At 39.5% G+C, this 22153-nt stretch overlaps 1 long non-coding RNA gene across 1 annotated transcript; it reads left to right on the top strand.

Annotated features, from left to right (window-relative positions):
• The first annotated feature begins 2006 nt into the window (after positions 1–2006).
• Positions 2007–7296, top strand: LOC309716204. The gene is made up of 3 exons (XR_014279385.1): positions 2007–2082; positions 2602–2655; positions 4593–7296. It is a non-coding gene; the product is annotated as an uncharacterized lncRNA (long non-coding RNA).
• The last annotated feature ends 14857 nt before the right edge of the window (positions 7297–22153 follow it).

Below are 22153 nucleotides of genomic sequence, written 5' to 3'. Positions count from 1 at the left end.
CACACACATTTACTATACACAATGTTCAGAGGAATCTTGTGCTGTCACCAATACACACAGAAATACACTCTAAGGACAAGAGTTCACCCTTGGGTCAGAAGCTTGAAGGGTGATAGAGGAAGCAAATTTACAGGAGAGTGTTGATGTGTTTTTAAATCGAGGGAGCGCCGTTACAGAATACGTTTATGGGTTGCATGTATGAGATGGGTGGTTATGAATTTGTATAAATGCTGTTGAAAGAAAAGCAAAACATTATGCAGCGTGTGCTGGAGAATAATCTATTATTTATTTCAGTGTGTAATTTTAAATACATGCTCCTCGGATGCTTTTTCACTCCTTGTGGTCTGCCATTTGATCTGTGCTCTTTCCCACAAGGCTGAGCTATAGATGCAGCTTTTAATGAAGACAGCATGCTCGTTGGAGTGGCTAATTGGTGTTGTTTTTAACCACAAGTTGAGCTTACATTTTTAGACTCACTCTAACTATAGACACTTCCATTTTAGATTTGTCATTTTCAGTTATCTGAGGATTATAATTGGTTGGCTTCTGTTAGTACCCAAAGGTGCTTAGTAGTTAAATGCCACAGCATCCACAAGTTTTTCTTCTGACCATCTCCATCCCTTTATGACCACAGTGAACCCATCTTCTGATGGCTGATTCCAGCAGCATAACAAACATCATCACAAAGTTGTATAAGCTTTAATAACTTTAAATAAACATAATAAAAGATGTGCATTTGCAGCTTGTTTAGGGACATTGCTAACCCATGAGGTTGCCCTGTGATTGCTGAAGTACTAATCTAGCACCTGCTATCCAAATATAAGCTCTGTGCTAAAAAAGTCAATGGTGTCACTCCCCAATGTTGAGCTTGCAGTCAGAGCCCTGATAAAATCAGCTTGTGCATATTAATGTGAAGATTCAATCATCTGACAAACCCAGAAACATGAGTCAAAAACAGTTGGCTAAAGTCCAAGTTTATAAGTAGAATAATCAAACAAAGTTCATAACAGACAGAAAAGCAAACAAAGTACAAGGCCAACAAGTACACAACTATGGCAGAAGGGCAGGCTGGACAACATGGGCACAACCACTTTACAGTAGTGCACCAGGGTATTAATCAGGAGTGTCAGGTGAAGCTGAAGACATATGGAAGTGTCTGACTCTGAAAGGAGTTCTCTTTACTATGTGTGTTAATTATCTGGTTCAAAATATTTACATTTTGATTTTAAAGGTTGACAATATTTTAATTAAAATAAAGGAGTAGAAATCAGCCGTTTTGATGTGCATTCTGGATCTTGAGAGACAAAACCAACCAAACCAATCACACCTATGGCCAATTTAATATCACCAATTAATACAACATGCAATATGCTCACACCAAAGTATTTAGTGTAAGTAAATCCTGTGAGCCAAAAGTTAATGTTTTAGATTAGTCTAAATGATGGCTTTCACACACCTTTTACGGCTCTTGACTCTGTGTGTTGTCAGTGAGGGTATGTATCCCTGATATTGAGATTATTTCGAACTATTAACACTCATACATAACACTATTGTCATGAACCGAAGTTCCGAGCGCAGGCAGGACCCAGTAGCAGAACACACACACTAGGGTAGGAGCGAATAAAGAAAGTAATTTTTATTGCAACTAAAGGTGTCCCGTGAGGGTAGCCAGAAAAACAACGTATGGAACCAGAAGAAACCGAGGGACCGCGCAGGGAACGCCGAGAGCGGGGCTGTGAGAGGCTGTAAAACAAAAAGAGAGACAGATTACTGGGGTGCGGAAAAAAGGCAGCATACGAGGGAAGGTGGAGTGTGAGTCTCACGGTGATAGCCGGGCCGAGTGAACCAGAGGGGGGGGTGGAGCTCCAAAAGGGGTCGAGACGGCGAAGCTGATGGTGAACCAAATCTCAGGCGGACAGGTGGACAGGCAGGTGGCTCGAAAACAAAAACACGCCGAGTTGTGATCTGGGTACACAGGGAAAAAACAGTGTTAGGTCCGATGGAGAGTTTGTCATAAGAGTTCTTTTCCCGCAGGCGTACGTTACCGCTGAGAGGCGACTACGGACTGGCGTGGAGCAGCAGGTAGGGCAGGATTAAATAGTCCACCTGGTGATCGCCTGGGATGGGATGCAGGTGTGGGGTTAGCAGCCACGCTCGTGGGCGTGGGCATCCCAGCAGCACCCCGGACGCCGGGCCGCGGACCATGACAACTATACAAAAATGTTGATGTTTTATGATATTTTTCAATACAACATTCTAACGTCAACCTGTTTTCAGTACAATATGATGACATGAGCCTATTATTGCATCATTCTGTTGTGTGTGTGTGTGTGTGTGTGTGTTGTTAAGCTCTCCCCATACCCTTTTATATGGCTGACTGAATTTTTTTTCCAAGGTCAACTTTGACATCGGTGCTAACAATGCTTAGCAGTCTAACATCCACAGCTTTCTAAGCCTTGGGGGGGAAATGACCACCTAGATTGGCTAACAAACAAACAAACAAACAAACAAACAAATAGAACTGATTACAGACTCCCTCACTTTGTACGGATAATGATTTTTGTGAACTATATGTTTAAAAATCCTTTTTTTTTTTTACAGTTCTGGAAAGGGACAGAAAGGCACATTTGTAGCTACCCGGTGTTCACAGTTGCAGTAAGTGTACATTAACATGTGACTGTGTGGAACAGGAAAAAAAATAACAAGAAATGAAAAAAAAATAGACGCTTTTATTTCTGTGCTGGTCTCTCCAGTGAAACTGAACCTTTTATGCCAACTTGGAGCAAATAAATCCTGTACGACTGTTACTTTTACCGAAATGCTGAAATAGAGAAAATAAAACACTATTTTGCAATTACCTTCCATTCCTAGATTTTATTGTCTACCTCTGCACAGCATAACAATCATTCTTCCCTATAATTAACTTTTACTCCCCTCCATCACTGTTTTTGACATATTAGATTCAAATCTTCCTTGTCCTATATATCTATGTATGATGCCAGACGCCCCGACGTCCCACTGGCACACCAAATATTTCATTCATCTTTGTTTTCACCACACTGTTTAATTCTAACGGCAGGGACCAGCAGTTTGAAGTATTGGATACTTAAGTTGTGTGCCACAGGACCTGTTGTGAAAGCCTTTTGCCATATCATCCCTAACATAAACTGTGCCATATGGTTCTTAGATGATGGTGGCTTGCAGCGCAGCTATTAAACACGTCACTTTCATTACAATATCCCATTTTAAAAGTGACTTGAAGTCATTTGGTTTGATTTTGATGGATATGAGTGTGCATCACTGCTTAAACCTTGCTGCTTGCAGCATGTATGCCATCACATTGGCGGGTTAGAGTTTAGAAGATTACATCTTGAGGTAAAAAAAAAACCCAAAAGAAACAAAAAAACTAAACTCAACCAGCTTTTGGTGGAAGACAACTTTAGTCTCTGCCAAGATCTCCGGTTGCCAAAATTGAGTGCACAGAGACATCGAAGCCACTCATCTGAATAACAAGTGTGTCAAACTGGCTTCCTTCCCCAGATGCAGGAAGAAGCTCATAGTCCCAAATGCTAGTCCATAATACTGGTAGAAACCAATGCTAGTCCATAAACAGCACCAAGTGCTAACAGCAATGTACTTTGTGTGCCTTTTGTTGCTGGAGGTGCACACACAGCCCTCCCTAAAATCCCTGAACATCTCTCAAGTTTTAAGACTTTACAGTGAAGTGTTTTACTGGGTTGAAGACGAGATCAGGTTACCAAGCCCACCTGTAATGATTATTGTCAACACAGAGGAGGTCTCATTTGTATTTTTTCAGAAAGCCTGGCTGCCTGCATACGTGAAGTATTGAGCTGCATGACAATCTATCACTTAGCATTTCCAAAGTGAGAGAGTAACATTCATTTACACATGCAGCACATCAGTTTATGTTTGATCAATTTGGTAAATGGTAAATGGCCTGTATTTGTATAGCGCTTTACTAGTCCCTAAGGACCCCAAAGCGCTTTACACATCCAGTCATCCACCCATTCACACACACATTCACACCGTGGATGTTTTCTTACAACTAAATTTAGAATGTGGTTTCTCCAATTATCACAGCAACCATCAGTACTTAGCAATATAACTATTATTGGTAGTGGTTGGGTTGTTTAAAACATTGCATTTGAAATTCCTGCAACTCAATAACACTGAATAAATCCATAAATTCACAATAGATACATAACTGTGGTAATGCTAGGTCCTCATCTACAATGAGATGCTGCACCAGCAGCTTTCCCAACACCTTCATGCACGAGAGCATGACGTGAACAAAGAAAAATAATATGTGCATGGAGCATGTAGGCAGGACTGTGGTGTGATGCTGGTGAATGAGAAGCTCCTCAGCCTCAGCTGGGAGGAACATCATATTGCAGTACAAGAAAATTTGACATTCTTTATTACATTATATTAAAGTGCCATCAGATTTAATTTCTCATCAGTGGATGGTGCTAGTCCTGAGCCACTTGACTGTGCCTGAATGACAGCATGTTGTCACTTAGACTGATGCCATTTGTGTTGTATTCCGTTGCTAACATTTTTTCTCATTTCAGTTTTTGTTAACAGTTCGGAAAAGGGTGAAGTGCCCACTCCAGGTCGGAGATGAGTTCCCGAGTTCAAGTATCTCGGGGTCTTGTTCGTGAGTGATGTGAGAGGAGGGAGCTGGAGAATGACAGACGGATTGGTGCGGCGGCTGCAGTGATGCGGACGCTGCACCGGTCCGTCGTGGTGAAGAGAGAGCTGAGTGTAAAAGTGAAGCTCTCAATTTACTGGTTGATCTATGCCCCTACCTTCACCTATGGTCACGAACTGTGGGTAGTGAACGAAAGAACGAGATTGCGGATACAAGCGGCGGAAATGAGCTTCCTCCGAAGGGTGGCTGGCCTCTCCCTTAGAGATAGGGTGAGAAGTTCGGCCATCCGGGAGGGGCTCAGAGTAGAGCCGCTGCTGCTCCACATCGAAAGGAGCCAGCTGAGGTGGTTCGGGCATCTGACAAGGATGCCCCCTGGGCGCCTCCTGGGTGAGGTGTTCCGGGCATGTCCCACCAGGAGGACCTGGACACGCTGGAGAGATTATATCTCTTGGCTGGCCTGGGAACACCTTGATGTTCCCCCGGATAAGCTAGAGGAGGTGGCAGGGGAGTGGGAGGTCTGGACTTCTCTGTTAGGGTGCTGCCCCCGCAACCCGGCCCCAGATATAGCTAAAGAAGATGGATGGATGGACAGTTTTTGTTAGTTTAAAATTTTATCATGACAAAACCACAATGGAGAATTTTTCTGAAGCAACATATTTCAGAAGAAAGAGAGTAATGTAAAATGTTTAAAAATAAATAAATGCACAAAAAGCAATTCATAAGTAAGCGCTTATTCAAAATTTATATTTCAGTTTGATTCATCTGAGCTAAATGTCAGAGTGAGTTAATATAAATATGCCTCCTTAGCTTTTGTGTTTGCAGAATCTTCTGATGTAAAATAAATCTTTTCAATCTCTTCAGTTATTTTATGTCCAGTTCATAGAATTTTCCCTTTGCGCAGTGGAGGCTTAAAGCAACAGCCAGCTGCATCTGATCAGAGGAGAAGCTGAAAACAACCATTAAACATTTTGGTTTTCAATTCCCGTACCCCGACCGAGCCTTCAGTCTATTCACTGTCTAGACTATAAATCAAGCTCATTAGTTAGATATGGAGCAGGAATGAAACCTCCTGCTACCAAATAAATAACTTTTTATATAACTTTCCATTTTCAAATGCAGCCTAGTCCAAGTTCATACGAAGATGTAAAAACAGGGAGAATTCCATTACTTAGATTTTTTTGAATCATTAGCAGGATGTGTGACAGCCATAACTTTTAATATAGCTCTACCGTAATGCTGACCACTATTAATTTAAAGCACTAAAGAGAATGATGAGTGGAGAATAGATGTATATGTAATGCTCTGCATATTATAGATGATTAATTTCACCACTGAAGTTAACTGACTTATGCTTAAGGTATTTGATTGCATTGCCATAGCATCTATATAGAACAGTGGTATTTGAATGACTGAGAGAGAAAGTGAGTGCCTTGCAGCATATTATTGCCCATATCCGTATTTTTATTTCTGTACTCATGGTTAAAGGTATTCTGCTGGGGCCAAGAACCAATTAACCCACCTGTACCGCTGTGGGTTCTGACTGGTGTGACAAGCTCTGCAGTGCCAAACTACATAATGGTACTCAGCTCGGGGTGCAGTGGGAGATCCTCCCTGCTGCTGAGCTGAATGAAACAAACTGAGCAGATCAGGATGCAGGGGACAGACAGCTCTGCTGCTAAGCAATGAGGACAATGTGACAACAGGTGATGATGCAGCCATTGTGTGAGGCCAACTTGTCCTTGCATGCTTGCTGGCATGACTTTGCTGTTTTGGTTTCCGTAACTTTCTCCCTCATTCATTCTTTCAAGGACAAAGAAGATATAGTAATATGTGTAATTTCTAGAACAGGAAGCAATCTTTTCTTTGCCTTTTCTTTTATTGATGTACAAAATACGAGCATCCTTAGCTATGTTCCTGAAATATACATCAACAGACGACATGTTTGCATTAAACAGAGATTGTGAGCTAGAACTTCAAGTTGTTCCTCATTAATAGGCTGCTACTACAGTTACCTGAACAGAAAGCCACATTGTTTATTAAAGAACTGAAATGGGGGTTGTGAGGTACCTCAGGGAGGTAGACTGGTTTAAGTTAAGACTGGTTATTATGCAAGGGTGGTGAAGGGCATGTTTAAGGACAACAAAGTAGATGTGAGGTGTGGTAAGAAAGACAGTTGGATCCAAGGGATCGTATCAGGGAATTGGCTCTGTCCCTTCAGGTTTGCGATGCTGATGGACAGGCTGACTGAGGAGGTCAGCCAGGAGTATCCATGGACTATGAACAACATTGTGTTACTGTACCAAGAGTCAAGGATAATGTGGAAGAGAGTCTGAAGAGGGAGCTCTGAAGAAGAGAGGAATTAAAGACCGTACAAGCAACACAATGGGTGGCAGAGTTGAAGATGTTCAAATTTTCGTTGGCTGTGATCGGGGCAAAAGAGATTAGAAATGAGTATACTACAGGGGGAGCTTGAGTTTAGCAATATGGAGACAATTTAGAGAGGCTTAAATGGTTTGGGCATGTGCAGAGAAGGGACAGTAGCAGAGGTGGCAAAAGTACAGACATTCTGTACTTAAGTAGCAGTACAGATACTGTCATGGTCCGGGTGAGTGCGGGGTTTTCCCCCTCCGCTGGGCTCCACCTTCAGGCAGAGACTCCAATCAGCTTCAACACCTGGTTCCAAACAAGTCACCAGCATATAAGACCAGCACTCACAACAGACCTCTGTCAGATCTTCTGCTAACTCACGTTAGTGCTAGGCCGCCAAGCCCTTGTGAGAGCCCTTAACAATTGCATTTCTCCTCACTGTGTTTTCTTTGTCCTAGGACCCACCTGGCAGTCACACTTCCCAAGCTAAACTACTCACATCTCCGCCTGAACGCTGGTTTTGTCATCTGGTTGCTTCCTTTTCATCATTAGACTCCACCTGCCTGCCTCCCTGCCAAGTCCCTTGCCCCCTCCTCGCATGACACTTTAACCTGCAACACGTAAGTCCTCACCACCACAGTCTAATCCTTCGGCTATGATTCACTAGACTGCCACTGACTGCTTGTCTCCTCTCATTATAGTGACTGCGTAGCTCCATCCAAGCCACTGCCCCTTTTTCCATTCCCAGGATCTGTCCATGAAATCTAGCACCTAGTCATAGCACTCAGTCGGAGTTTCATGTTCATAGTTTGACCTCATAGTTCTCAGTTCATAGCTTCCACAGTTCATAGCATTCATAGTTTCCTGCTTTGTAAGTTAACTAAGCACTGTAAATAAAGCACTGTGTTCACGCCCGTTTTGCCTCCCTCTGTGTCTGCATTTAAGTCCACACCCACAGCCTGGCCCTCTCGGCCGTAACAGATACTCTAGTAAAAGCACTGAATCAACTTCTTTACTCAAGTAAAAGTGAAAAAGCACAGTCTCTGAAATGTATTAAAGTAAGAAAGTAAAAAGTAATTCATAAAAAATTATACCATGTATATTATTGCAAATGAACTTTTTACCATCTTAATATAATAATAAAATAATATTAGTACATGAGAATATAAATGCTATTCAAATCTATATTCTAATGAATATACTCTGTTATGTAGGATACAAGCATTTTAAACAAGAAAATGAGAACAGTCAGGGGTTTAAGTGAGATCTAACATGTGGAGGAACCCCAAGACTGCAGTGTATAGGCACAAAAAGTTCTATTGTGAGCTCCAGCAAATTGTCTCAGTGTGCAGGCTGTGATCAGCTGACCTGCTGCTCTTTATAAATTTACGCAACTGAATTCAACAAGATGTCAGCAGGTTCAAGCTATCCCGGCTGTTATATTTCTTACACTAACAGTATGCTGTATATTGTCTGTGTGCTAGACAGTATACATATGGTAATCAGTTGGAATTCAGTGAATTTAACTAAGTATCATCTTAAATTAGTCCTCTACACTTGATGTAACCCAACACTAACCATGAGGGCCACAGCCACTATCTAACACAGTGTTTTACAATATATTCACCATAGCAGAGCAAACAAACCTTTTTTATCTCTTGGAGATAAAGTATCTGAATTTCAGGATCACGCCTCCAAACACGCTCTTTCCTGTTCTTATCTATATATATTCCTCCAGTTCTACAAACTGTTTGTTCTTGTTTCTGTGCCCCACCCTCTCTCCCCTTTTAATTCTTTAAATTCTTCACATCTATTTATTACATGGGGATCTGCGAGGCCCAGGACCCGCCGCCAGTCCCCTTCAAGGCCTTCCGCAAACTGCAGCTTAATTCATGTCCAAGCCATTCACCTTTATCTACTAAAACACTGTCAAACCTCAATGAGGACGTGGGCCCAGCAAGTGAAATACAAAATAAAGTCTATTTTCATGCAACATTTGAACAATACAGAGTAAACATAAAGCATTTTAAATTACCTGACAGTTAAAAAACATTACTCCCTTAATGCTGGATCCTGTTCTGTAGCATTAGCTAATTGCTAGGCTCACTTTAACCTTTAAGTATAAAATGCTGTAATGTACACTGCGGAACCTAAAGCAAGAAGTCGCTATCGAAAATGTAAGGAGTAGAAAGTACATTTGTGTAAAAATTTTGGGAGTAAAAGAAATAAGTTGTTAGAAAAATAAATACTGAAGTAAAATACAGATACAAGAAAATTCAACTTAAGCACAGTGATGAAGTATTTGCACTAAACCTTCCCACTCTGGATAGTAGATACAGTGCACAAACGATGTTGAAGATGTAGCTACCAGCCAGGGAAGAAAGAGACTTTACAGATGTACAAATGAAGTTAATCTGTCATTTTTTTTTGCTATTGAACATTTTTATTGTATGAGCCATCACCTTGAAAAGTTCCCAAATATTATTGCTTTAAAAAAACAAAATAAAATCAGTTGCAGCTGTGCACTGTTCGAAATAACCTTTCTTAGCGCCTGTGGTTGTCTATATCAAAAGGCAAAAGCCTAAAGAGTGACAGGTCTCTTGTAAATCACAAAATAGCAGCTGACGGAAAGATGAACGAGGGTAACTGAGGGTCGAAAAAGTCTTTTAAAGTGTTGTTGGAAATTTTCAGCAAAGTAATCAGTTCTTTGGATGAAAATATCAGGAAGCTTAGAGCAAGGAATCAGCTGGGTAAAGGAGAATACAAAAGTGAGAGGACATCCCAGTTTTCTGCCTAAAATGCTTAAAAACAGTGAAGGATGCATGATGGATGCTTTAAGCTGTATTGATGTCCACTATACAAAAACAGAGATCAAAAAGGATCATTAAATTCATATTAGTCATCTGTAGTTTTTAATGCCTGACTACTAACAAGTGTGCTTCATCGCCAAGGAAAATCTTACTCTTCTTCTTGCCCAAAACCATCATTTTCAGGATGGCTGGTGTTTATTAAAGGTAAAGCAGATAAATGCACACAACAAAATTAACACGAAAACATTCTCACAATTTCTACGAATAAGTGATAACATGCTCAATTGTTCAACCACACAGCAATTTCTGACTTTGGTTAATTTTGGCCACCCGAAAAGAATAACAATTGTTTTCTTATAAATACATTTTTAAAAAGTAACACTTCAGCTGTCTTTATATCTCATAGCAGTGTAAGAAAGCCTTTGCTCTTTACAGTTCAGCTCTAATGATGCAAGTTTACTTTCTTCCCCAATTACTTGTAATTTGTTCATAATCATTTGAGCCATTAGCATGTGGCGGTTTTCATCAAGATAGCCATATTTTAATAATAACAAGGACACAAGGTCCACTTCACACTGACATACTACATAATTTCAGGCCTTGCTGCTGTAAATAACAGTCTGGAACATTCATTCACCCTTTGACTCCATCTGCACTCTGCCTTCACTCCTCTCGCTTCCCTTTTCATCTTCTGGATGCTCGGTGCAATAAAGTCCAGACAGAGTAATTACAGTGTGCCAACAAACAACACAGAACCATCCGACAGAGTGCAACTTCATATGCTTTTAAGCTACTTATTTTCCCCCAGTAGCAAATTGGACACTTTGTGCTAAATCGACCGGCCTCTCCCTCGCACGATCCCTGTCAGGGTTTAATTGTGTAAACAAAAGCCCACACAGTCTGTCACCCTCCTCTACGCCCACTTTCTACTGGAACAATATTTGATGAAAAAGTCTCTCTGCTTGTCTTGCTGATTGTGATGGGTTCTCCTTTTTCCTCCCCCCCCCAAATTACACGAAATAGTATTGCGTTGATGTACATTTGATAATCAATCAAAGTCTTTTGTGTAAAAGTTCAATTTGTGCAAATTGACCTGACATTCAAGACATTTGAGACCAGACAGATGAGTAATTGTGTTTGGGGAAATTAAAACAATATTAGGAAATGTATATTCAAGAACATAGAAAGCACAAACAGGATAACTTGTGTACAGAAACACAAATTGATATAATATATGCTGTGAGTATTTCACAAACTGCTGAGACACCAGGTTGGAATGTGAAAAAACAGGAACGTTTCTGTTATCTATTGCAGAACTTTCATCCTCAAACCTCAAAATTAAAGCAGCAAGCTCATGAAATTTTAAAGGTTGTGTAGTCAAATCACACTTTGGGAATAAAATTGACAAGATACAAAACGTGATAAACCTCAAGTTAATTTGGTATTTTAAGCTTTTTTCCCCCTTTTCTTTTCTTTTCTTTTCTTTTCTACAATATCTGCAAAATTTGCAGTTAAACCATAGAGTTTGCAGTTATAAGACATACATTCTGTTGAATTTCTGTTAAACAGTTTTTCGTGGCTAACGCGCTTGGTTAGTGCTGGTGAACAGTGGTGGTTTTGCTTGATAAAATGATAAACCATTACATTAGCGGGTAGGTTCTGGTGTCCAGCATTAGGAAGATTGAACGCATTCTCAAGGGCACAATATTTTGTACAGTTTCCCATGCAAGAAGCTAAAATGTTTTTATTTTTATTGCAAGGGGAAATTTGAGATTAAAATGTAATCTAAATAACAGCATTTCCATACCGAAATCAAATATATTAAAAACCACAAAATATAGACTAGCATGTGAGGACATAACTCTTCTGTTTCTTGGCTCGAGACTTGTTGAACTTTTTATTTATTTCCCTTCTTTTTTCTTTAAAAAAAAAAAAGTTGTGTTATTTTTAAACATATTCTGAGTATTTCAAATTAGTATTTATGGACACATTAAAATTTGACTGCTCTCATTATCTTGGAGCTGACTAACAAGCTCCGGGATAATGAGATGTGCCATGACCCAGTCCTTGATGATTCTGTTAACCTGGTAATGCCAAGCATCCCAGTTTTCTGGAGTTATTGAAAGCTCTACATCATCAATGTGATCCCCCCTGAGAAACCTAAAAAACCCTCCACAATAGATTTTTAAGCACAAATTAAAACTCATGTGCAAACTGATATTTAATTTACTTTCTTTAAATTGTCAGAAGGTTCAGTGAACATTCCAGTTTCCAAAAAATGTAATTTCATGGTTGAGGCATTGCAAGGTTAAATGTTGTGATGTGTCTTATATTCAGTTCAACATATCTAAGACACAAGATATAATTTTAGAAAAAAAAAATTATACAGTGGAGGTCATTTTAATTAAGTGTGGGTGAATGTGTTTAGTCTTATACAATCCTCAAAAAAATCAAAGGAACATTTCTTAATCAGACCCTTGCATTTGGCTAGGGTTAATGTCACTATAGGTAGCATGAGGATATACCTGGACCCTACAGAAGTTACACAGGTAGTCCCACTCCTCCAGGATACGACAGCAATACATTTCATTCAGAAGGTTTGCTGTGTCTCCCACCACAATCTCAAGAGCATGGGGGAGATTCCAGGATACAGACAGCGACTCTGGGAGAGCTGGACAGGGCCATAGAAGGTTCGTAACCCATCATCAGGACCGATATCTGCTCAGTGCAAAGTGGAACAGGGTGAAGACTGGCAAAGCTACAAAATTACCAACAGTATGCTATTGGTGTGAATGTCTCTGAACAATTAATCAGAAACGGGCTTCATGATGGCAACCTGAGGACCCGACGTCCTCTAGTAGACCCTGTGCTCACTTCCTGACACTTTGGAGCCCAATTGGCATTTGTCATATATACTGGAATTGGCAGGTCCATCATTGCCGCCCTGTGCAAGGGTCAGGAGCAGCCACGGAGAATGTTATGGTGCCTGTTACAGCTTTGAGCACGGCTGGTTAGGTGGCAGTACAGTGATGGTCTGGGGAGGTATATCCAAGGATGATTGCACACACTTCTAGAGGCGAGGCACTGGCACCCTGACTGCCATTTTTATTGGTATGAAATCCTCGCACCCTTTGTCAAACCTTACACTGGTGCAGTCGGACCCAGGTTCTTCCTGGTGCCAGTTAATGCCTCATATCGCGAGGGTTTACAGGTTCCTAGAGGAAGAATAGTTACCACTGACTGGTCCCCACATTTGCCTAACCACGTTATATCTCAGTCTGTCCAGAAACACAGTGATACCTTGGTCCAGATCTGGGAGGAGATCCCCCAGGACACCCTCCGTTTTCTTATTAAGAGCATGCACAAGTTCAATTTTGAGTTTTTGCAATTACATTTTGGCAAAATGGAAAAGACTGATGCATCATTTTCCCCTTAAATTTTTGGTGTGCCCTTTTGGTCAGCCCTCCGCATGTTGATCGTTTTCATGGCCATCAAACAATGTGGGATCCTTTCATTCCTAACACATTACTCAGTCCACATCAGTATAGATATCCAGCATTTTTCCCCATTTAGATCTGATGTGTTTTTAAAGGATTCCTTTAATGTAAAAAAAAAAAAAGGTGCCAGCAGTTTTCATTTGTTTAAGAAAATCTTTCATTTCCATGTTGATAAAACAATCATTTTATTTCAGTACATTACTACTCAGTGAGTCAATTTTGTCTTTTTTCTTGGTGTTATGTTTTTGTATATTTATCTGTAAAGGAAATTAACTCACTAAATTGTTAAATGGTCTAACAGACTTACAGGTGAGCCACAGCTGAGCCAGCATCTTGGTACACCAGACAGTGATGGGCTGGTTCTGTTTTACTTGATGACTAACTTATAAGGTATATCTTGACCTTGTGATGACTTGCACTCTTTGCATGGTCAGTTGCAAGTGCTTCCTTCTGTTTGAAGGCTTCTAGTCCCACAGTGCAGAACAACACAATATAAAAACAGTTTTGTTCCAGCAGCTATCAGTCACATAAAGCAAATCACAAGTTTGCTATCATTCCTTACTCCATCCGTGCATTTAAAAGATAGATTTGTTTATATTTGTCCAAAAAAAATGATCCTCTGATTTTATTTGGTTTGTCATTATTTGTCATGAAAATGCACATATTTTAATGTAGTCATATTTTCCGGAGCTTTATTTTCTTCATGTGACCTTTGACTTTTTCCATGTGTTACTTCCTTACTAGTCACATGAAGTTGCTGTGCTGAATGTATTTTTAGTTAAACAACTTTGGGAGAATTAACCCATCTCAACTGGTAAAGCAAAAGCCGACTTGTCATTCACAAAACACAGTGCAGAGTGTCAGGCCAGACCTGCTACACTTACTATTTCTTTACATTTATTTCTTGATTCTGTTGTTTTATAGACTCACTAACTGCAGAGCAAATCTACTTACAGGTAAAAACAAAGTTAGCATCTTAAGCGAGCATATATCGGATAGTTTGAACAGCTAGAAAATCTTTAAGCTAAACCTGGTTAAAAAGAGAAGTTGCTAAAGCATGTAACTTTTCCTTGAAGCTTAATTGCACCTCTTGCCCTCTTACGCTGACCGTGTTCCCATTCTAGGACTTGTAATCCATCAAGAGCTCTCTACTTTCAAATGACTTCGGGCCTGAGGCTGATGCATCCATGAAGCTCCCAATGGACACCAAAGGGGGAGAATGTAGATTCAGCACTTCAAATTAGCTGCTCTTCTCACAATAAACTCAAACATACAGCTAGGTAACACTGCCTAAATAATTCTTTATGCAATTAAACAAGATTATGGATTGGTAAAAACACACTGTTTTGCAGAATGACACTGCATGAAGAAGTCATTTCCAATTTATTTATTTTGCTCAAAAGCTGCAGGAAAAAGTTTTTCTAAATATTGCCCTCACCTCCATTAGCCTTTATCTGCATGAAAGAGATAGTAGCAACATTCCATTCAGGTGATCCGATCCTTTTCACATGTGTACAATGCATGCAGACTGTTTTTTACAACATTTGTAAAAGAAAGGGGGCCCTCTCAGGAGCTCAGTGAATACCAGCTTAGTACCATGATAGGATGCCACCTGCGGAGCAAATCCAGTCATTAAATTTCCTTGTTACTTGTCAACTGTTGGTGATATTATTATAAACTGGATGTGACTGAGAACACCAGCAACAGCAGATCCTGAGGCTGCAACTTCTGCAGAGTAAGTCGCTACAGACCTCCAAACTTCATGTGGCCTTGTTTTCCTCAAGAACAGAGTGTAGAGAGCTTCATGGAATGGTTTTCCCTGGCTGAGCAGCTTCATCCAGTTCCTACATCCACCAGTGTACAAGCACGGTCCATAAAAACATGGATGAGTGAGTCTGGTGTGGAAGAACTTGACTGGCCTGCACAGAGTCCTGACCTCAGTTCCATAGAAAACCTTTGTAATGAATTAGAGACTACAAGCCAGGCCTTCTCGTCCAACATCAGTGTCTGACCTCACAAATCTGGTTCTGAAAAAATAATATTCCCATGAACACACTCTTAAACCTTGTGGAAAGCCTTCGCAAAAGAGTCAAAGCTGTATTAGCTGCATAGGGTGCCCCGACATCATATTAAACCCTATGTATTAAGAATGGGATGTCACTGAAGTTCATATGTGTGTAAAGGCAATATATTGTAGATTTACTACAGATGTTTTATGGAAAATTTTCTCTAAAGCTTTTTCAAATTAAACTACACTTTTAATAAAACCAGTATATTCACAACAGAGTTAGAGGTGCAAAAAAAGACAGTTGGAAAGTTGTAAATTGGAAAGTTAAAATTTCCCACTTTGACCAAAAGTTGAAATGTCTGTCAGATGGCTGTAGGATAATGGTCTTTAAATAATGAGTACAACACGCAGCTGCAAAGTTTGTTTCTTTAGTGTATGCACTCTTAAATTCACAGATGCTCCTGCCAAACTAAGAGGCAAACCCTGACTGTTCTTTCACAAAGTCTTGTGCTGCAGCAGTTCAGCAAGTGGGGAAAAAAGCAGTTATATCTCTGATTACAATGGATGGATCTATACGCTGCCATAGTTAAGGAAGCATCCATTCATCATTTAGTCTTGTGAGTTGAGGTCTAGCTGGCTGTAGTTAAAAAAACCAAATAGAATGAGAAACAGGAAAAGGAGAGATACCCCATGGAAAGCAAATGCCAAACGCCAATCTTAATGAAGCGGGTTCTGTGTGATGCCTAGCAGACTGCAGCTAATGATGAGGCTTAGTTAGGTGTGGGAAATGATGAAGATGACGGAGTGGGAGTGGGGGTGGTTTTGAGGGGGGAAAGACAGAAGCGTAAGCATCAGTCTTATCTGAAACCTGTCTTATCTTATGTCTGTCTGGCCACAGCTAATGATTAGTTAGGTGAGGGAAGTTGAAAGAAGATGAGGTGGTGAGTAATGCAAAGGATGTGGGGGAGGCAACAGTAAGGTGTGAATGTGGGAAAACCTTACGATGTAACTACAGCCCAGCCCATGCAACAGTATATTAGTGACTAACCTTGCATTGTGGATGGATTATCTCAGTTATTCTCCTGACTGAATACTTCAGTATTTACATTTTTTACAACTATTTTCAGTTGCGGATGATAAAGGATTCAGTAAGTTTATACATGCAGGCCCATATGTTTTGCATATTTAATTTATATTTTATTTCGTTGTGGTTTGCAGTGTTTTGTGTTGTTTCACTTTAAATTTGTTTAAAAGGAAAAAGCTGAAAATTTAAATAGTTAAAAGCTGAAATGTAAATAGTTGGCTTTTGTATTATATTTTTATTACATTTTATGTGGAGTGAATAAATAAAAGTATATTTACGGTGGCCCCTAGAGACAAAACATGTACAAACTCCAAAACACAACCGAAGTGCTTCAGGATGCTAGGGGCAGTGTTGAGCTTTTGTTACCTAGTGGCTGTGTTTGTGTATGAATACACAAACTCACACTAGATTTTGTATGTATTTTGTCTCTAAGGGCCACCTTATATATTTATATATAAACATATATAAATAAAACCAAGTTGTTTTACATTAGTAATTCCTTTTGTGCATAATTTTATATTGTTGTTGATAATAAATTAATTAAAGCAACAAAACAACCTGAAGAGCCGGTTAGGAGCTGAAAGAGCCGGTTCTCTAAAAAGAGCCAGAATTCCCATCACTACAAAATAACTATTTGTGAGATGATATTTAATTCAGTTCACATGCGCTTGTCTAAGAGTATCATCCTCACAGTGGAGAGTTTTTTAATACCATGTACTCAACTATAAAAATAAATATTTATTATGACTCAAATATTCATTTAAATTCAGTATTTAACAGCAATTCTAGGCATCTCTGTACAATACAAGTGAAATAACTTTGACTTTTGCTAGGTCAATCCAACATCACTCAGATGTTTTTTTGGAATGACTGTACTTCATTCTCTACATTACAGTTAAGGTTCAGAGAAATAATTGCTCTAAAACTCCAAATTGAAGCTGTTAATAACTTCAGAACTAACTTCGGTCTCTCGGCTGAACAGAACACAGAAGCTTTGCTTAGCTATTGTATACCAGCAGCATTTATTAACTGCTTACTGAACAGTCATTTAGAAGCGTGCCCATACAGCTGGCGCTTTAGCATCATTTAAAAGTATATGCGCACCAGGGCAACTCAATTTGTGCCCTTGTATTCATCCATAAAATCCACTGTTACTATGGTCGTACTCAACATCCTACACAACTACGTGCGCGCAATCCAATAAAAACAGACAAACTGGAATGTACATGTTTTACAGTGAAGCTGTTAAATAGAACACCACATGCCTAGAGATCTGCTTGTCACCATTTGGCAACTTTTACTTTGAAGGAGAATACTGTTTGCTTCCAGTTTATGTTGCATGTTTTCCAAATAAGTACAAGTGGTAATGTTTGAGCCAAATCCATCTGTAACCTCAGTGTACTTGAAGCATGTCTCAAGTCCTAAAATGCATCAACCGGACTCAGGACACTTGACAAAACCCAAAGCTTTAAGATACTTTAGTGTGTCCCTTGTCATTTGCTGTATAAAAAAAGTGTGACACACAATTGGAAGTTACAAACCATGGCATGATGAGGACCCTAAAGTAAGCAGTCCTAAAATGATTCTAGTTATTTAACGCATGTGGCCATATGATGAATGAGAAAGGTAGTGTGAATATCTTTTAACTAATATAAGCACAAATATCTTCATGACAACTTTAAAGACATAAAACAGGGCTGTAATAAAACATTAAAAGACGATGCGACTGTGTTAATGTTATATTTAATTGGCATTTAAATGAAGGCTGTCTCATTTTGCTCTCTGGTGGGAAGGAACAAAAAGTGGGGAAAAAACATGAGGATGAGCAATCTGACAACTAAGAAGAGTGGCTGGTGTCACAATCATCCAACTTCTTGTCTGCAGACCAGTCTCTCAGTTTTGCATAGTGAGGGAGGTATGTGCACATAGGCTTACAGTGCATAATTTATGCCCGCTGCAAATGCCCAGTGTCATGAGCATCATTTACTGTAATTGTCATCACCTACTCACCTTAACCTAAGTGCTAATGTAACCACATTAATAATGAGAAATAAATTTGTTCTCTGGTGTAGTTGTGATGCACTGAGAAAGGCAAAACAGTGGCCTTTCAGGTTTTAAAATGCTATTAAGGTGTGAAAAGCCAGTGTTTTTTGTACACTCTACACCATCTTAAGTTACACAACAACGAGCACAAACTCGTCTTTACTCAGGGTAGCCAGAGATAAACATTTATCAATTTTCACACATCATTTGAATTTATCTTGAAATGATATTTACATTTGATGATGTCCCTGCGTCATGTTCATTTATATCTACATTAATTATTGTGTGGAGGGGAATACAGGTGTTCAACATCATTACCTCCACTTTGATTTGTCTCTGGACGGTTTGCAGGCCGTCTGCTAACATTACCTTTTGTGTTTCTAAATAGAGCGGTGTTTATGTGTTTAAGGGGCCGCAGGGTACAAGGTACTGTTTATCTATGCATGCATGCCATCTGTATCCACTGCAGAGGGAAAAAAAAAGAGTCAAGGCTACTGATTCATGCTCCCACAATGCACTTACAATAATTACTCTTTAAGAAATAACTCCCAATACAAATTGTTACTTGGCATTTTTTAATGATAGAGCATGCAAATGTCTCTCAGAAATTAATCACTTTTTTCTCTTTCACGCAGTGTTAATTATTGTCATTTCTCTTTAAATGGACTTTGTTTTGCGTACAGAGTAGTCGCCTAAGGTGTACAACTTCATTAGCACCTGTATTAGGAAAGTAAATGTTGATGCTTTGCATCTTCTTTATAAGGTCATTGTTAACATTGCCAATTTCAACATCATCATCCTCTTCTCCCGACTAATCATCCATCATCTACAAAGGTGAGAGAGAAGAAGTGCTAGAGGGAGAAAGACAGAGACCAAAAAAAAAGAGGTGAGAAAAGGCATATTGTTATGTTTTAATAGCTTTCCCTGGGGAGTAGAGGGCCCATTTCCTGTTCTGCTAATGAAAGGAGAAAGAAGCACAACAGGGAGGGGGGAGGAAGAAGGTGCATGGAAAAAAAAGTAAGGATGAAAAGGAAACGGAAAGAACACATTTGACATGAGTGGATCCTGATTTCATGCAGAAAAATCGAATAAGGACGTAAAAAGACCATACATAAGTATTGCTTTAATATCTCATGGCATGTCCCATTCAACAGCCAAAAGGAGGTGATGTGCCACAAAACATTTTTTTTTCCAGTTATTAACAATGAAGGGAAGCGGTTTCTCAAAAAGCATCCAAGTCACATTTTAGAGGATTAAAGGTCAGGCCGGCTACCATCAACTAATTCTTGTTCATTATATTCATTCAATTTAGTGTCACTGCATGTTTTCCCCAGTCATCCAATCACCTCTCCAGCTACTTCATGCACCCCAGGGGGGGCCATTCCCACAGTGTGAGAACAGCAGGTCTAGAGCATATTATTAAATTGAAGGGTTGCCCAACTGAGAGTGCATTAGTGCCTGGTGATATTATCTTTAGCTTTTGTGACTCTTTTCCTCCTATTATGCTGGTATTGCTGTAGATTCTTCAATTTCATTTGCTCTGACATGACCACAGGTCACAGATGAAATATAGTATAACTGCTCTTAATCTGAGGCAACTATAGCAGCTGTGCTCAACAAACGCAACCCACAAGGCTCCCCTATCTGTATCGTAGTGATTAGCCTAGAGTGGAACAAACTGCTCTTAAAAAGAAACATTTATAGTAGGTACAGATGAACATTGTACATACTAATATCTCTGAGAAATTCCAGGGTATAGACTTTAGACTTTAACGTTTCTAGACTTCATTAAGGCAGTTAAGGAATTAAAAGGCAGGGATTTAAAAACCCAACAATGTGCTGGCTCTGATTATTAATGAATTGGTTGTTTATGCATTGTATTTTATTTTGTCTTACTTTAAAAACGGAAAGTTGCACTATATTCCACCATCCATTCACTTCTGCTAATCCTTATCAAGGTCACTGGGGGGGGGGGGGGGGGGGGTAGAGGTAGAGGTGGGGTACACTCCTAATGCAGCTAACACAAAAGCAACCCGCTTTTGGAGCTGTTAGAGACAAACAGCTATTTTCTGCATGTTGGCACAGTGGTTAGCACTGTTGCCTAACAACGGGAACGTTTGACTTGAGCATCTGCTGGTCTGTGTGGGTTCTCTCCAGGTTCCTCCCACAGTCCAAAGATATGCAATATTTGGGTTTAGGTTGACTAGTGATTCTAAATTGCCCATAGGCATTAATGTGGCTAAGGGCACTATATTGTCTGATAAATCTTTCTGTTAAAAAGTTTGGTAGTTTTTCTTTATTGTGAAATTGAACAAAAAAGCTTCAAACTGTCTAAATAGATGCTTTAAGCATCAGAATGTGCAGTCATATAGTACATTTTATCCATTTTGCAACAAATCGCAGACCCAGCCTTCCTGATTAATTTATTCAGTCTGTACAGCTACAGCTCCAATGCTGCTCCTGCAGCAGACCACAGCACCCAACAAGCACCTTAACATCAGCTGGCTGTCCTTTCCTCACCTTTCCTCATGATTGAAAAATAGTTCCAAAACGTTGAACTGACATAACAGACATTCCCCTGATGTTGGTTTGAGTTATATCTTCAATGTTGCCAAGACATAATTTTTAGACTTTCTAGTAAGAAAAAAAGTTTGTTGAAGATTTGTTTTCTACTATGTCTTTGTTGATTAGAATAAAACACAAGATGTTTATTTTCACTTTTTAAGGTTCCTAACAGGTTTGACTCCAAACCCACAACCTCTTCTTCTGAAGGCCTCCACTTATCCTACCAAGTAAATTTGCTTCACATTTAAAGAAGAACATTCCTCAGTCCACGATACTGACGTCACAGACAGGGTGGGGATAACTGAAAGACTCCAGTGTGTTAAGTTCACAATGCTTCAAATAACATTTTAGTTTCAGGTTCAGTTTTTCTTGTCACATTGCAGCCAGTTTTGACCAGAGGGATGCCATTGAGATTTCAGCCATGTTTGCTGGGAACTCCTACCTATACTCCTCTACATCAAAATACTGTCCCAGGATATTCAGAGGCCATGTAGCCAACCCCTTTCATGTAATGAAAATCTCTCTGGTCTTATTTACATTCAGAGGAAAAAAAATCATCCTCAAAACCCTCCACTAGTATGCTGTACCCCTCCTAAAGCCAGTCACTTATACTTCTTCTTTTTTTTTTAATTGACATTTTGGAATCACTATACAAGTACCATCAACTTCAGCAATTTGTCACTACATATGTTTTTCTTTTTTCTATATTTAAACAACTAAAATATCCATACAAAAAGAATGAACGAAGAAGAAGAAAAAAAAGAAAAGAAAAAGAAGCAAAACAGGAAACAATAAATGAATAAGTAAAAAATACATAAGGAAAAAGAACAAGGAAAGAAAAAAATGTGGGAAGTGTGTTTTGTTTCCATTAATATAACTAATATTTCCTCTAGTCTTCTAGTAGTTAACAAAGTCAAAATCTAAAGCAAAAGCAAGAACTGGCCTGCGTTTTTTAATGTAGTCCATCCATTTCTTCCATCGTGATACAAACAGGTCCCTCTTGTAGTTCACATCTGCTGTCATTTTCTCCATTCTGTAAATGTCCATTGTGATGTTCACCCACATGTTCATAGTTGGGCTCTCAGAAGAAAGCCATTTTTTTGTGAT

This window comes from Aulonocara stuartgranti (genome assembly GCF_965226115.1).
Source record: "Aulonocara stuartgranti genome assembly, chromosome: 10".
Taxonomy (NCBI): domain Eukaryota; kingdom Metazoa; phylum Chordata; class Actinopteri; order Cichliformes; family Cichlidae; genus Aulonocara; species Aulonocara stuartgranti.
The sequence above is the reverse complement of the archived record's forward strand: the minus strand, read 5'-3'. Positions and strand labels throughout refer to the sequence as shown.